The 15,294-nt window shown below is 37.0% G+C and overlaps 1 protein-coding gene across 1 annotated transcript in view; it reads left to right on the top strand.

Annotated features, from left to right (window-relative positions):
• Window positions 1-469: 469 nt before the first annotated feature.
• The window catches only part of LOC130930037 (leucine-rich repeat-containing protein 24-like), a 32,164-nt gene continuing 17,339 nt past the window's right edge, over window positions 470-15,294 (top strand). The window contains exon 1 of the mRNA XM_057857709.1: window positions 470-810. The gene's annotated coding sequence lies outside the window, so the exon portion shown is untranslated. The remainder of the gene's footprint in view (window positions 811-15,294) is intronic.

Raw genomic sequence — 15,294 nt, 5'->3', positions numbered from 1 at the left:
TTTTTTTTTTTCCATTCTCTTTTGCGTTTTTCATTGCACGCAAATTAAATGACGATATTACTACCAAAGCATTTGTAATTGCAATCATTTTCGGGGAGAAATTGAGCATTATCTGACAGAATTGCATGGGTGCCAATACTTTTGGCCAACACTGTGCAATATGAAATTTTACCAAATAATTTATGAAAGCAGTAGTGCAGTTCAGTCCCAATATAAATTGTCTGTACATGTTGAAGGGAACAAAAAAAAAAAAAAAAAAACCAACTACAAGAAATGGGGTTGGCTTCCTCTTCTCCTTAACTATCGACTCACTGTTTAATGTAGACTATCGACTCACTGTTTTAAACTAATAAGGAGTAACGCTCCAGGTTGCGTGGAGCATAAATCTACGCTTTAAAATGAATGAGGTGCGGAGGGGGGCAAGGGGGAATACTAATGCCCGCCCACTCTCTTCCACGCAGGGAGAACATGAACTCAACACAAACATATAGTTAGGTTCGTCATAACTGGAAGATAACATCAAACAGTCGACGAGATAAGAAAGCAAAAGAAGGAAGGAGGAGGAGAGGGAGGCAAAAACAGTGAATCGACCATCACTAGCGCTGACGTCCGGCTTTGGCGCACATCAGCTGCTTCCTCTCTGCGTCCAATTCTAAAGGACGAGCTCCCACTGTGTGGGATATAATCGCCACATCGGCCAACGTAACAGTGCTGCCTGCGCGGATTTAAACTGGATTTTCTTTCCTCATCATGCCTGCTTTTTTTCTGCGTTGAGTGACCGGAGCGAGCACCTCTGCACGCGGAAAATCGGTAGGTTGCAGTTGTATGCAAGTGGCACGGCAAAGTGTGACAAGGGGACAGATCCAGACAGTGATGGACATGTATTAGGATCTTTTAGAATTATGTATAAACTGAATGCATCTTATTTATTGCTGCTTTATATTATTATTAGTAGTAGTAGTAGTAGTAGTATTAGTATATATTAGTATGATTGTTTTTGTCATATTGTTATCAAAACAACTGCCACATACAATATTACAATATGGGGGAACAGCAGGGTAGAAACAAGATGAACAGATTCTTTATTATCGAAACAATCAGAAGTAATTGCACAACAATGATTGTACCTTTACGTGTAGGCTACTTTTTACTTGGCTGGTACCCAGTTGTGCCCTTGATACTAGGGCTGCAGCTATCGAATATTTTAGTAGTCAATTAATCGATGGACTAGTTTGTTTGAATAATCAAGTAATCGGATAAGGAAGATGAAAAATTAGAATTCATGAGCTGAGCCTCAAACGGGACAATTAATTTTTTTTAATTTTTTTTAATGAGGATCTATGTACAACGAAAGAACAAGTGGCTAACTTACATAGAAAAAGTCTGCGAGCTTAAATGCAATAAAATGCTAAAGTTTTTTTTACAATGCTCTTAACAAATGGTTTAGACACATATTCCCACAGAAAACGGCTAAATATACCTATTAACTAAATTATGAATGCATTAAAAAACATTACCTCAAACAAATACTTAGCTTACGTTGGTCTTAACAGGGAGCAGTTGGATTCAGCCATGTGAAAAGAGGCAGACCAAAGGGCAGTGTCAATAAAACAAAATGCAAACACTTTCAAAATAAACCATTAGAACGCCACTTTAATTAAACAACATTTAATTAGAATATTTTTTTCTAATCGAATACTCGAGTTAATCGATTAATCGTTGCAGCACTACTTGATACTTTAGTGTAATGGTGCAGTTTGTAAAAATACCTACACATTCTTGGCTCCTGAACGATATACAAGCTTTTACAATAAGGTCCAATCCTTTGATATTAGTATTCATGTAAAATTTAATATGCCTGGTTTTAGGTAATTGGTGTTCTTTCATTCTTTAAAATGAATTGAGAAAAACTGTTATTATACAAGCAAACTAATTAAGCCTTGTGATCTTTTTTGTAGCAAATGGTAATAGCCTATATAAACGCCTAATGAACTGTGTTAAAAGCGCCCATGCTTTGCAAAAGTAGCCTATGAGCCAAAAATAAAATTTGTTGAACAGTAAATGGATCTAATTGGAGCAGTTTTAATTTTAGAAAACACAGTGTTGTGCCCAATCCGTAGCCCTGATGAATTGATGGGATTATAGGGAAATGCAGAAGAGAAAGCAAAGTGCAATTTAGGACTCACATAGACAGTAAATGTTCGGATAGAAGGTCATGTTTTCTCATTCTCAGCATTAAGTCATGCCATTTCTTGGCTAATGTCAGCGTTGGTATGCACATGACTCTTCTTAATTGCTATTCGAGACATGGAGATGGGGCCAAACAGTAGGCCCTTGGATAGGATCCTGTTTGTATAACTCAGAACGTGGGTGGGGGGTGGGATGTTTGGGGGGTAGAGTGGTTTCATCTAATATGAACAGATCTGTATTGCAGACAAGTTGAACACTTATGCCTGGAGATGTCATCTTTTTTCATGCAGCTTCTGTCTCCAAGGCAATGATGACTGAAATCAATGATAGCTATATTGCATGGAAGACCAATTCTCTGAACATTTAAGAACGAAAAGATCAATTCCAACAAGAATGGCATCAGGGAGCAAAACACTTTTCACAATTTAAGGCAGACAGTACAACTATTCAGAAGCTAAATGATAGTGGAATTTGACATACTGTATGTTCGGCAGCTGCTGTCACTTCCATGGTAACCTGGAAGTTCAATTCATTTGTACTCAATCACCTACTGTGCACAGTATTGTACTTTCAATATTAACTGAAATGCTGTTGAGTGTAACTGAATCGTCATTGGAGCATAGTTTTCAATTAAATTTTTGGACACTTTGCACACACTTAGAACTGCTGTTTGAATAATGGCTGTACTGTCAGCACAGGACACATAAATTGCGAATTTCAGCCAGTTGCAACTGCACAGTAATGCTTGAGCTAGAATAGAATCAAGCGTATATATAAATTGTTCAGAGTATAAAAACTAAAGACATTTTTGTGGTTTGCAAAAGAGGAGGATGTAACCTCCCTTCATCCATCTTCCATCCTGTCAGATGTCATCCATCAATTACAGTGAGAAACGCTGCTGCTCTGACAAGAATGGGCACATAACAACAGGACAGACGGAGCCGTGTGCAACTCCACTGATGAAAACGAAGCGGGAAGAATACATAAAGATCTTGTTGACCTGCGAATTCTACAGAGCGACACATAAAAAAAAGAATTGCTTCGATCGATTATGTCAATCATCCTTAACATTTTTAACTGCTTCTATGTAATAGAGAGTTGAGGGCAATGACATTTAAACAGAAAAATTGGTATCAGAAAGGTGACTGATCTCTCTTTAAAATATAAAAAGCAGGCGACTTCAATAATGTTTCAATAAAACCACATTATTCAAGTTCAAAAGTGATGTGTGTCTATGAAATGCCAGAACACAACATTGGAAAGTGATTGAGACACACTTTTTAGGATTTGGATACACAACAAAATAACAAAACATGGCTTGCTAGTGGAACATTTTAGCATTTATTATTTTAAAATCATATGGGGATAAGAAAGATGTACTGAAAACAGTACACGCCTCATTGAATAGACGGTTCATATGTCAAGTTATTCACCATGTTGGCTAACTATAAGGCTAATTCTGTTACGAGACATTCAATTTGAGATTTTCTAAGACATTTTCCACATTAAATCCCACAGTGGTGATTTATGAAGGTTATTTTCCTGAATGGTGATTGAAATGTTTGGCCAATCAAATGAAACATCTCATTCATCAGAAGTGAAAAAAAATGACCTATTGATAATTACACACATTTTTTTTCCTAGTCAAAGCCACGCAATGTGACATTATGGAAGAGGCTGTATAAGATGGTCCTTTATCAAGGTTTTTAAATTGATTACACTTAAGCATTAACTATCACATAGGTTCAACTTTCTGCTCTTATACGCCCACAATGGTATGAAAAAAAGTATCTGAACCTTTTGGAATTTTTCACATTTCTGCACAAAATTCTTCCATCAAATGTGATCTGATATTTGTCAAACAGATGAAAAAACAGTGTCTGCTTTGACTAAAACCACCTAAAACATTGATATATTAAAGATAGATTACAGGTTTTCATATTTTAATGAGGATAGTATGCAAAAAAATGACAAAAGGGGGAAAAATAAGTAAGTGAACCATCACATTTAATATTTTGTGCCCGCCCCCTCCCTTTGGCAGCAATAACTTCAACCAGACGCTTCCTGTAGTTGCAGATCAGTCTGGCACATCGATCAGGATTAATCTTGGCTCATTCTTCTCTACAAAACTGCTTTAGTTCAGTCAGATTCCTGGGATGTCTGGCATGAATGTCTGTCTTTAGGTCATGCCACAGCATCTCAATGGGGTTCAAGTCTGGACTTTAACCTGGCCACTCCAGAGCGTGTATTTTGTACTTCTGAAACAATTCTGAAGTTGATTTACTTCTGTGTTTTGGATCATTGTCTTGTTGCAGCATCCATCCTCTTTTTAGCTTCTACTGCCTGACAGCCAGCCTCAGGTTTTTCTACCAAACATCCTGATAAACCTTTGAATTCATTCTTCCATTATTGATTGCAAGTTGTCCAGCCCCTGAGGCAGCAAAACGGCCCAAATCATGATGCTCCCTCCACCATGCTTCACGGTGGGGATGAGGTGTTGATGTCGGTGAGCTGTTCTATTTTTCCTCCACACATAACATTGTGTGTTACTCCCAAACAATTAAAATTTGGTTTCATAAGTCCACAAAATTTTTTGCCAAAACTTCTGTGTAGTGTCCAAGTGCCTTTTTGCAAACATTAAACGAGCAACAATATTTTTTTTTAGACAGCAGAGGCTTCCTCCGTGGAGTCCTCCTGTGAACAGCATTCTTGGCCATAGTTTTACATATGGTTGATATGTGCACAGAGATATTGGACTGTGCAAGTGATTTCTGCAAGTCTTTAGCAGACACTCTAGGGTTCTTTTTTTACCTCTCTGAGTATTATGCGCTGAACTCTTGGCGTCATCTTTGGAGGACGGCTACTTCTTGGGAGAGACGCAACAGTACCAAGCTCTCTCCATTTGTAGAAAACTTCTCTGACTGTCGATTGATGAACATCCAGACTTTTAGAGATGGTTTTGTATCCTTTCCCAACTTTATACAAATCAACAATTATTAATCGCAGGTCTTCAGAGAGCTCTTTTGACCGAGCCATAATGCACATCAGACAATGCTTCTCATCAAGACAATTCTTACCAAGTGTGTGTTTTATAGTGGGCAGGGCAGCTTTAAACCACTCATCAGTGTTTTGCCACACACTTTACTTAAATTGTTTGGTAAAATTGGTTTCAATTGCTCTTTAAGTCTCCTTAGGCAGAGGGTTCACTTACTTATTTTATCCCCCATCTGTAATTGTTTGCATGCTCTCCTTATTAAACTATGAAAACCTATGAATCTTTAGGTGGTTTTAGTAAAGCAGACACTGTTTTTACATCTGTGTGATTTTGACAAAGGTCAGCTCCTATTTGATGGTGATTTTATGCAGAAATGTGAGAAATTCCAAAAGGTTCAGATACTTTTATATACCACTGTATACTATTAGTATGCAATTATAAATACGTGAAAAAGAGTACAAAATATCTTTCTTGAGTTTGCTTTCTCAGAAAAATTGTCTGACTTGCACTATTGTAGATGTTTAATTTGCATATAGTGGAAACCAGATGTTAATGTACACTAAGAGGACGCCTGCTTTTTTTCTCAATCTAAGACAAAATCAGTCAAAAATAATACATTTCCTTTTTTTTGTATTTTATTACTTATTTATTTATTTATTTTAGATTTATTAGGTTTACAGAATAATTTAAATTTGTTGCATACCAATTATAAATCATTGCATTAAATCACTCTTGGCAGCAAGGTAAATGTCAAAGTACCCTTTTTATTGGTCGACAGCGGTGCAGTCATGACTACTGCAGTATGGCGCCCACCTGACAAATCGAAAATGTGGGCAGACACCGGCGCCATGGTGTCTAGTGAATATGTCTATTGGTTAGCTGAAATGACATCTAGCCTAACTTATTAGTTGTTTATGTTTAGATGGTTCATTCATTTTCCATGCCGCTTTTCCTCACGAGGGTCGCGGAGGTGCTGGAGCCTATCCCAGCCAACTACGGGCAGTAGGCGAGGGACACCCTGAACTGGTTGCCAGCCAATCGTAGGGCACAAGGAGACATACAACCATTCACGCACACACTCATACCTACGGACAATTTAGAGTGTTCAATCAGCCTACCATGCATGCTTTTGGGATGTGGGAGGAAACCGGAGTTCCCGGAGGAAACCCACGCAGGCACGGGGAGAACATGCAAACTCCACACAGGAAGGCCGAAGCCCGGGATTGAACCCTTGATCTCAGAACTGTGAGGCAGATGTGCTAACCACTAAGCCACCGTGCCGCCAAGATGGTTCAAATAAAAATATGTGTTTCAATAACAACAATTCAAAGCAGTTTGCTACTTGTGAAGTCAGTCATTGACATAAAGAATTTTTTAAGCTTATGCAATTTTCGAACCGGGCTGTGACTGACTTAAAACTCACGGACATCAATTCAAACTGAAATTTAGAGACATTACTGGAAGTAATGACCATCTAAAATGTCATAATTGTTCATTCCGTAGCACATGTACACACAAATGCATGAACATTAGGCACTTACCTATGTCTCTCGCGGTCACACATTTACAGGCACAGTTTCAAATCAATGGCTGGACCCAGCTTGTCAGAGTGGTAGTGTGAAAAAGAAACGAATCAATGATGGGCCATTAAATGAGCAGGGCTTTCTTGACCACTGACCTCCAAATACATGCGTGTGTGTATGTTGTTTCTGTCCATCGGGTCTGAATAGTGTTGGTGAATAATGTTGGCTGTGGGTGACAGGCAGGATGTGTAAGTGGACAAACATAGTGAATGTGTGTGTTATCTGAACTGTCAGTCAAACTGTAACGTAAAGGCTTCCTTGGATGCACGCTGCATGTTTATGGGCGAAGTGGGTTTTTTTTTTGTTTTTGTTTTTCCATTGGCTCATACCAGAGTGTCGTCCCACCTTGCCTTGGCCTTAGTATGCTTGTGGACAAAAGGACGCCATGAGAGAAATGATTTAGCACCTGTCAGTCAGGCCACAAGGACGAGCGATGAGAAAAGAAAGAGGTCAGAAAAGGGGGATAGACAAATGATAGAGGCTTTTGGAGAAACCGTTGAGGGAGCCTGGGATTCTGAGAATCACAGTCAGAGAGACAGTAAAGCAGAGAAAAAGTTTCAGCCCCAAAACAAGTGGGAATGAAAGAGAATTTCAGATTTGTCTCCTGGTCATCACAGAGCTGAAGTTCTTGTGAGCAATTTTCCATATGGACTGACAGCTCGTATTTCTATGCAGCTTTTTGCGTAAGCTAACAGGAAGCGTGTGCCTGGCTTTTGGGTCCTTTGAGCTCACTTCCCCCTCATCATTAGAGTTACCATAACAACAGATGAGGCAGACCAGCAGCAATGGCAAAACACAGATGTGAACCTCACTATCGCCCTAAGCGCTGTAGCTGTCAGCTGAATTCTGAAGCATCAACATCTTTCCTACGTATCACAGTTTTTGCTTTCATTCCCAGTCTTTGAATGTTTACCATCGCTGCTGTCATCATTAGATGTGTGATTATGCATTTGAACACAAGTGCAAAAAGTAGAACTGTTTGGCAACACTACGAATTGGAATTCAACAAAACTTTGATCTGATGATGATTAACGAAAAAAAACACAAAAAAAAACATCCTTTTATAGTGTCATATAAACTGTAAATAATTAAGTAATAAACCTGTGTTCTTTGATTAGTTTAGCTCATTTTGTCTTTCTTTGATTTCATGTTTTAATGCTACATATGAAGAATCATGGTAGAAAGCTATGATAACAAATGTACAGTAGATGTCAAAATAGAATTGGAAAAGCAGTACAGCGGGTCCTCAGGTGAAGCACTACTGTCCTGACATGTAGTTACACAATTTCAAAGTTAACAAATGACTCGTAATAAATTAGTTTATGCGACGATTAGGCTTGTGCCGGTATCATATTCCGACGGTATGATAACCTTAAGCCAAAATATCACGGTTTCACTGTATAACGGTATTGCAATTATATCTCTAAAATGTGTTACTTTGAGATATCTGGGTTTAAAAAAAAATCAATTGAACAGGATTTTTATTTTTCAAAAGATATTAGCAAATTGGAACATAAGTTTAATGTTAAGTTAAATTAAATACAAATAAATAAATATAAATATATATCTACTGTATATATATATATATAAATATATATTAGGGGTGTCAAACGATTAAAATTTTTAATCGAGTTAATTACAGCTTAAAAATTAATTAATCGTAATTAATCGGAATTCATCGCAATTCAAACCATCTATAAAATATGCCATATTTTTCTGTAAATTAAGGTTGGAATGGAAAGATAAGACACAAGATGGATATATCCATTCAACATACGGTACATAAGTACTGTATTTGTTTAAACAATAAATCAACAAGATGGCATTACCATTATTAACATTCTGTTAAAGCGATCCATGGATAGAAAGACTTGTAGTTCTTAAAAGATAAATGTTAGTACAAGTTATAGAAATTTTATATTAAAACCCCTCTTAATGTTTTCGTTTTAATAAAATATGTAAAAATTTCAATCAAAAAATAAACTAGTAGCCTGCCATTGTTGATGTCAATAATTACTTACACAATGCTTATGGGTGCTGAAGCCTATAAAATCAGTCACACCCAAGTGCCAGCAGAGGGCAAAAAAACTCCGAAAAACACAACAAGTACACATTTCACTGTGCTGTCATTTTAATCTGTTTGAGCGGCGCATTTGTGCGTTAATTGCGTCAAATATTTTAACGTGATTAATTTAAAAAATTAATTACCGCCCATTAACGCGATAATTTTGACAGGCCTAATATATATACATATTCTAAATAAAAGTAAAATAAATGCAGTGAGCCTAAACCCACAGCTCAACATTATTAGTATCGGAACAAAAATAATTGAATTATTTTCCATAAAAAGCACTTGTGTATGACTCGTATCATGTTTACATTATACACACACTCTCTTTCTCAACACAGACAGTTGCAAGAGAGAAAAAAAGCATCACGTCTTACCCCCTCTAGACACACTAACAAGCTGGAGATAACTGTTGTACCTGGTGGGAAAAGTTAATGACAGTGTTTACTAAACTTTAATTTTGTATAAATGCGAAATCATTTTGGAAGGATTGCCTCCTTGGCAGCCACCCTCCAGAAACATGTTTTGCATGTCGGTTGGCCCTCCTCCTCTAAGCGGGACCTTCTGTAACTTTTCTGTAGCTGAAGTATTCCCAGACAAGCGATTTCATTTTCTTCGATTGGGGAAAAAGTTCAGGAGTTTCACCTCCTCTAGCCATTGTATAGCACAGCTGACTTACTGACACTGAGCAACAACCGGTAGAGGGGGGCGTTGAGCCTTGCAGCTGCAAGCGAGAGATTTCTCCATGCATTTTTGGGACATTAAAAAATAGCTAATACCTTGGGGATTTGATGACGGAAATTTTTCGCGGTTTTGAAACCTTGATGCTTCCATACCACGGTATACCTTAAAACCGGTAATCAGTACATTTCTAGCAACGATTTATGATTATGCTGGCACAACAAGCACACTGAGATTACTGCCTAAAGTAGTTCTTTTGGACCGCCTGGAGGAAGGTTTCATAATCTCACTTAAGTTGTTCTTGTTCTTCTTCTTGGAGAGGACACAAGCTAAAATTGCTACACCTCTGTTATACGCGGACAGATCAGAATTAAATTTGGTACGTATATTCTAGGGCTGCAGCTATCGATTGTTTTAGTAGTCGATTAATCGATGAACTAGTTAGTTCGAATAATCGAGTAATCGGATAAGGAACATGAGAAATTAAAATACCTTAACTGAGCCTCAAACGGTATAAAAAAAAATAATGGCTAATTTACATAGTAAAAGTCCGCGAGCTGAAATGCTATAAAATGCTAATGTTTTTTTTTTTTTTAACAGTGCTCTTAACAAATGGTTCAGACACATATTCCCACAAAAAAAAAAAAAAAAAAAAAAAAAAAAAAACGGCTAAATATACCAATGAACTAAATTACGAATGCATTAAAAATAAAAACATTAGCTCAAACAAAAAATTATGTTGTTGCTTATTTTGGTTTTAACATGGAGCAACTGGATTAAGCTATGTGAAATGAGGCAGACTAGAGGGCAGTGTATCCACCCAGATCAATAAAACTAAATACAACACTTTAAAAAAAAAAACATTACAACGCTACTTTAATTAAACGAATACTCGAAGCAGCAAAATTTAATTGGAATATTTTTTTCAGATCGAATCCTCGAGTTAATCGATTAATCATTCCAGCACTAATATATTCTAGGGATGTATACACATTGATCCTCGGAGCCAGATTTTTTTTTTTGTCCCAGGGCTGATTAATTACATGAATGTATTGTTGAATTCAAATCGCTACTCATCCTTTATTCGTGGATGGATAAAAGTAAAATGTGGTAGGTAGATTATTGGAATGTATACACATTGATCCCCGAGCAGAATTATGTTTTTGTTCTCAGGGCTGATTAATTATACTAATTAATTGCGGAATTTTCGTTATTCATGGCAGGATCACAATGGAATTTGGCATGTATATTATGGGTCTATTATATGCATCGATCCATGGAGTCTTACTTTTTTATTGTCTCATTACTCAATAATTATATTACTTAGTTGCGCACTTGTTGTTGCCTTTATACCAGCAGAGAAAGCCTGGTGGCAGTAGTTCATTATGAATTTGTACGGTAATTGTTTTTAACATTGAAACGTTTATTTTTTTAGATGATTTTTCAAAATAAATATTTTCTTTCATTATGACTTTATGTTACCGGTGTATGTTAGTGAAAGAATACAGCATGTTCTTCCGAGTTCCGACATGCACATTACGCGCTGTGGCATGGTCTGGGGGTAAGGGCTAATATGTATGTCATCAGATTAAATTCACAGCTGATACGTGCTTTTCTTGTTGTTGTTTTTTTAGCAGCCTGCACACACCCATGCCATTCTATTGTTCAAACAGTAAACTAAAGAAAAATGAAATAAATGATTTTGTGGACAGTTTGCATTTATCTTGCTGTCTGATCATGACACCATATTGGTGTTCACTGGCTGCTCGAGCCAAGAGATCCTCTGTTCCGCCACACTGCCTCCTCCTTGATAGGAGTTTTATGCATGATTTTTTTTTTAAGCAAATGGTATGCATACAGTATATTCTCCTAAATAGTTTATGATAAAGGCACCAAAAATGGAGAAAAAAAAAAGGGGGGGGGGCGCGATGATGGTACAGTAAAAAGTGCTTCTAGCTGCTTATTTGTTGTTAGCCAAGGTTCAATACAGCAAGCTAAAGCATTATTGCCTCACGTTAAGTAGTGTCACTTTAAGCCTGTAGTCATTCAAAACAACTTTCAAATACCTGTATGGTAATCATTTTTTGTAAATTGCAAAGCAATACAGGTAAAACCAGATTTTATGCACATTAAATTTCATTTTCTAACACCAAGAACAAAAATCAAAGTGGATATTGAAAGTAAAAAACTACCATTGTTTGGCTATTTTTTTCCCAAATTCCAACTGGTTGTTGTACTGTTTTTGTTTTCAGAGATAGCTATGTGTTTCCTTAATTTTACAACCTTTTAGTTGATGCGTGCTTTATTTATACTGTGTATGGTAAAACACTTTATTTCACACTACCACTCTGGGTTCATAAGACTGCCATATGACCGTCATAATTATGACATGACACTGTTATTAGCATTAATTAATGCTTATGACAGATGTCATTAAGTGTCATCCAGCAAATTATCTCACTTTTGAATGGCTGTAGAAAATGCAGACTGGAAATAAATTGTTAGTGACATAATTTGATAATTTGAAGGATGACACCACCGCTTACCTGAAGTTAGCTGGGATAGGCTTCAACGCCCCACGACCCTTGTGAAAAGATGAACGAATGAATGGTTTTGCTCTATTTTTTGATTTTTCAAAATGTGAATGGACTTTATTTAAAACAATAATACAAGTATGGGGCATCAGAGTGATTATTAATAAAAGCACAGTAAAAATATAAAAATAATATAGATTTTGCGAGTTTGTGAATATACATAATGATAATATGAGAGCGTTGTGGGAACACCATCTGAGCTTTCAGCAGGGCAACCAAAGGGATAGCAGCCTCCCTGATGATTTGCATTAAGTCTTTATGAAAGGCATCTTCCAAGTAGAAATCCACTTTCCATTCACCATGTTGTTTTTACATTTTACCATGGGCAGTGGTTCAATTCTTTTTACTCATTTAAGAATGTTAATAAAATGCCTGCAGAATACATAGAAGACCTGTGATGGCCATGGTTTGACCCTGGAAAAGATGAATTCTCTTTCAATTATTATACAGTACAGTTATTCAGGGGAAATATATTAGAACAAATTAGAGGTCAACCAGCTCTTCGGAACAGAATATGTTAAAGTTTCAAGCTCTGCTCTGAATACATGATGACAATTTCTGAAACTCACAATGTTGTTCAATTGTCCTGAGAAAAATAATGTTTTTACTTGAGTATGAATGCATAAAAAATTATGGATGTGCTTTACTGTACTAGTTGTGCTTTCTCCTTCGGCATTTGATTCCTTGGGTTGATTTTAACATGCAGATGTACAGTGTATCACAAAAGTGAGTACACCCCTTGCATTTCTGCAGATATTTAAGTATGTCTTTTGATGGGACAACACTGACAAAATGACACTGACACAATGAAAAGTAGTCTGTGTGCAGCTTATATGATAGAGTTAATTTATTTTCCCCTCAAAATAACTCAAACTCAAAATACAGCTATTAATATCTAAACCCCTGGCAACAAAAGTGAGTAGACCCCTTAGAAACTAAGTACATCCCTAAATGGCCAAATTGAGTACTGCTTGTCATTTTTCTTCCAAAATGTAATGTGACTCATTAGAGGAGTGCTGTCAGCATTGCTGCAGAGATTGAAGAGGTGGGGGGGTCAGCCTGTTAGTGCTCAGACCATACGCCGCACTCTACATCAAACTGGTGTGCATGGCTGTCACCTCAGGAGGAAGCCTCTTCTGAAGACGGTACACAAGAAAGCCCGCCCGTCTCATCAGACCATAGGACATGGTCCCAGTAATCCATGGGCTTTGTTGACATGTCTTCAGCAAACTGTTTGCGGGCTTTCTTTTGTACAGTCTTCAGAAGAGGCTTCCTCCTATGGTGACAGCCATGCACACCAATTTGATGTAGAATGCGATGTATGGTCTGACCACTAACAGGCTGACCCCCCAAACCTCTTCAATCTCTGCAGCAATGCTGACAGCACTCCTCTAATGAGTCAAATGACATTTTGGAGGGAAAATGACAAGCAGTACTCAATTTGGACATTTAGGGATGCACGTAGTTTCTAATGGGTGTACTATATTTTGAGTTATTTTAAGGGGAAAATAAATTAACTCTATTATATAAGCTACACACAGACTACTTTTCATTGTGTCAACGTGTCATTTTGTCAGTGCTGTCCCGTGAAAAGATATACTTAAATATCTGTAGAAATGCGAGGGGTGTACTCACTTTTGTGATACACTGTAGTACATAGCTTTAAGCTCAAATCCTTCTATTACAATTTCACACTGTCAATGGAGGGATACAGTTGACCTCATTTTTAATAACAAACAGCAGAGACCTCAGTGCGAAAACATCAACAGTGCTGAGAGCGGCTTAGCTAACAAGCATCTGATTGTGCAGATTACGCGTGTACCGCAGAGGATTACTGAAATTGAAATGAACAAATTGACCCCTCACGACTGAAATCCTAACATCAGAATGACAAAAGATGAGAATCCAAGCAGGAGTATATGTGAAAAATAGGAACAAACACTAGAACAAAATGTAAAGTCAGCACTGTTGATTTAGGAAGCCAAGCAATGAGACATTGTTTTAGATTTGTCATCATCTCCTTTTTGTGTTGTGGTAATACTGTATCCGGCTTTGCTGAAAAGATGGGCAAGATTCAGTCCAAAGCTCTGCCAAGCAGGACGTCTTTTGCATTGATGTTTAGCCATGCATGCATACAATTTCTACGCCAATTGTCCTCATTAAAAGCTTGGGTAGCTGAAGCCTATCCTAACTGACTCGGGCAAAAGGCGAAGAACACTCTGGACTAGTCTTGAGGCAACTGTAGGGCACACTTGCACAATAATAGTCAACAAAATGTGCATACTCCGTATAGAGAGCAAGTAACTGATCAATGGGTATCCTGCTGATTGTGTGTATCATTGCACTTACCAATATTTAGCTCCCATCTGAATAATACATCCTATTCCCGTGTATATTCTTAGCCTTGGGCAAACAAGTATTTTTTTCTCTCTGATCGTGCTGTGACATTTTTATTGGGATTCAAAGCAATTAAATTCTCTTTATTGTTCTCCCAGTCCCTCTCTCACGTCACATGCACACAGAGAGTCAAACATTAACTAAATTTTTTTAAATGTCAAACCAAGGCCATGTTTAAAATTCAATTTTTGTCCTTTGTCTATCCAATAATTATGATCCTGTTCTTGCCGAGCTTGGAGAGCTCTCTGCTGCTTTTGTTCAGAATCGTCTCTGTTGACTGAACAATTTATGTAGGCCACATTGGATTACTGTAGCCAGGCTATCCATATAAATGCTCTCCAAATATAATATAAAATATTAACATACAGTTCATTACTCATTCCTGTAATAGTGCAATTTTGCCTTAATGAAATACGAGCCACAAAATTATGCCGCTGCTCTTAATTATTGGTCCACTTCAAAAATGACATGCTTGATGTCCATTTAATGAGTATGAATATGATAAGGACTAAGTGTTGAAATGCAAATCATACTACAATTACTCACATATTAATGACTACATTTTACAAACAAATTAATGAAATAAAAAATTCTGACTCTTTATTAATTTGTCTAATTAAGTTGTTTTTGTGAAGATTCAGTCAGTGATCTGTAAATATTTTCTAAAAAATTAAGATTAAAACAATACTCAATTAGTATACCACCAAACACAATTACAGATTTAAGTGTCTCAATTAATCCCTGTTATTGACATTTATGGGAATGTAATTAATTATTTTCAGACAC

Source organism: Corythoichthys intestinalis, chromosome 14 (genome assembly GCF_030265065.1).
Source record: "Corythoichthys intestinalis isolate RoL2023-P3 chromosome 14, ASM3026506v1, whole genome shotgun sequence".
Taxonomy (NCBI): Eukaryota; Metazoa; Chordata; class Actinopteri; order Syngnathiformes; family Syngnathidae; genus Corythoichthys; species Corythoichthys intestinalis.
Note: the sequence above shows the minus strand (reverse complement) of the source record. Positions and strands in the feature narration are given on the sequence as shown.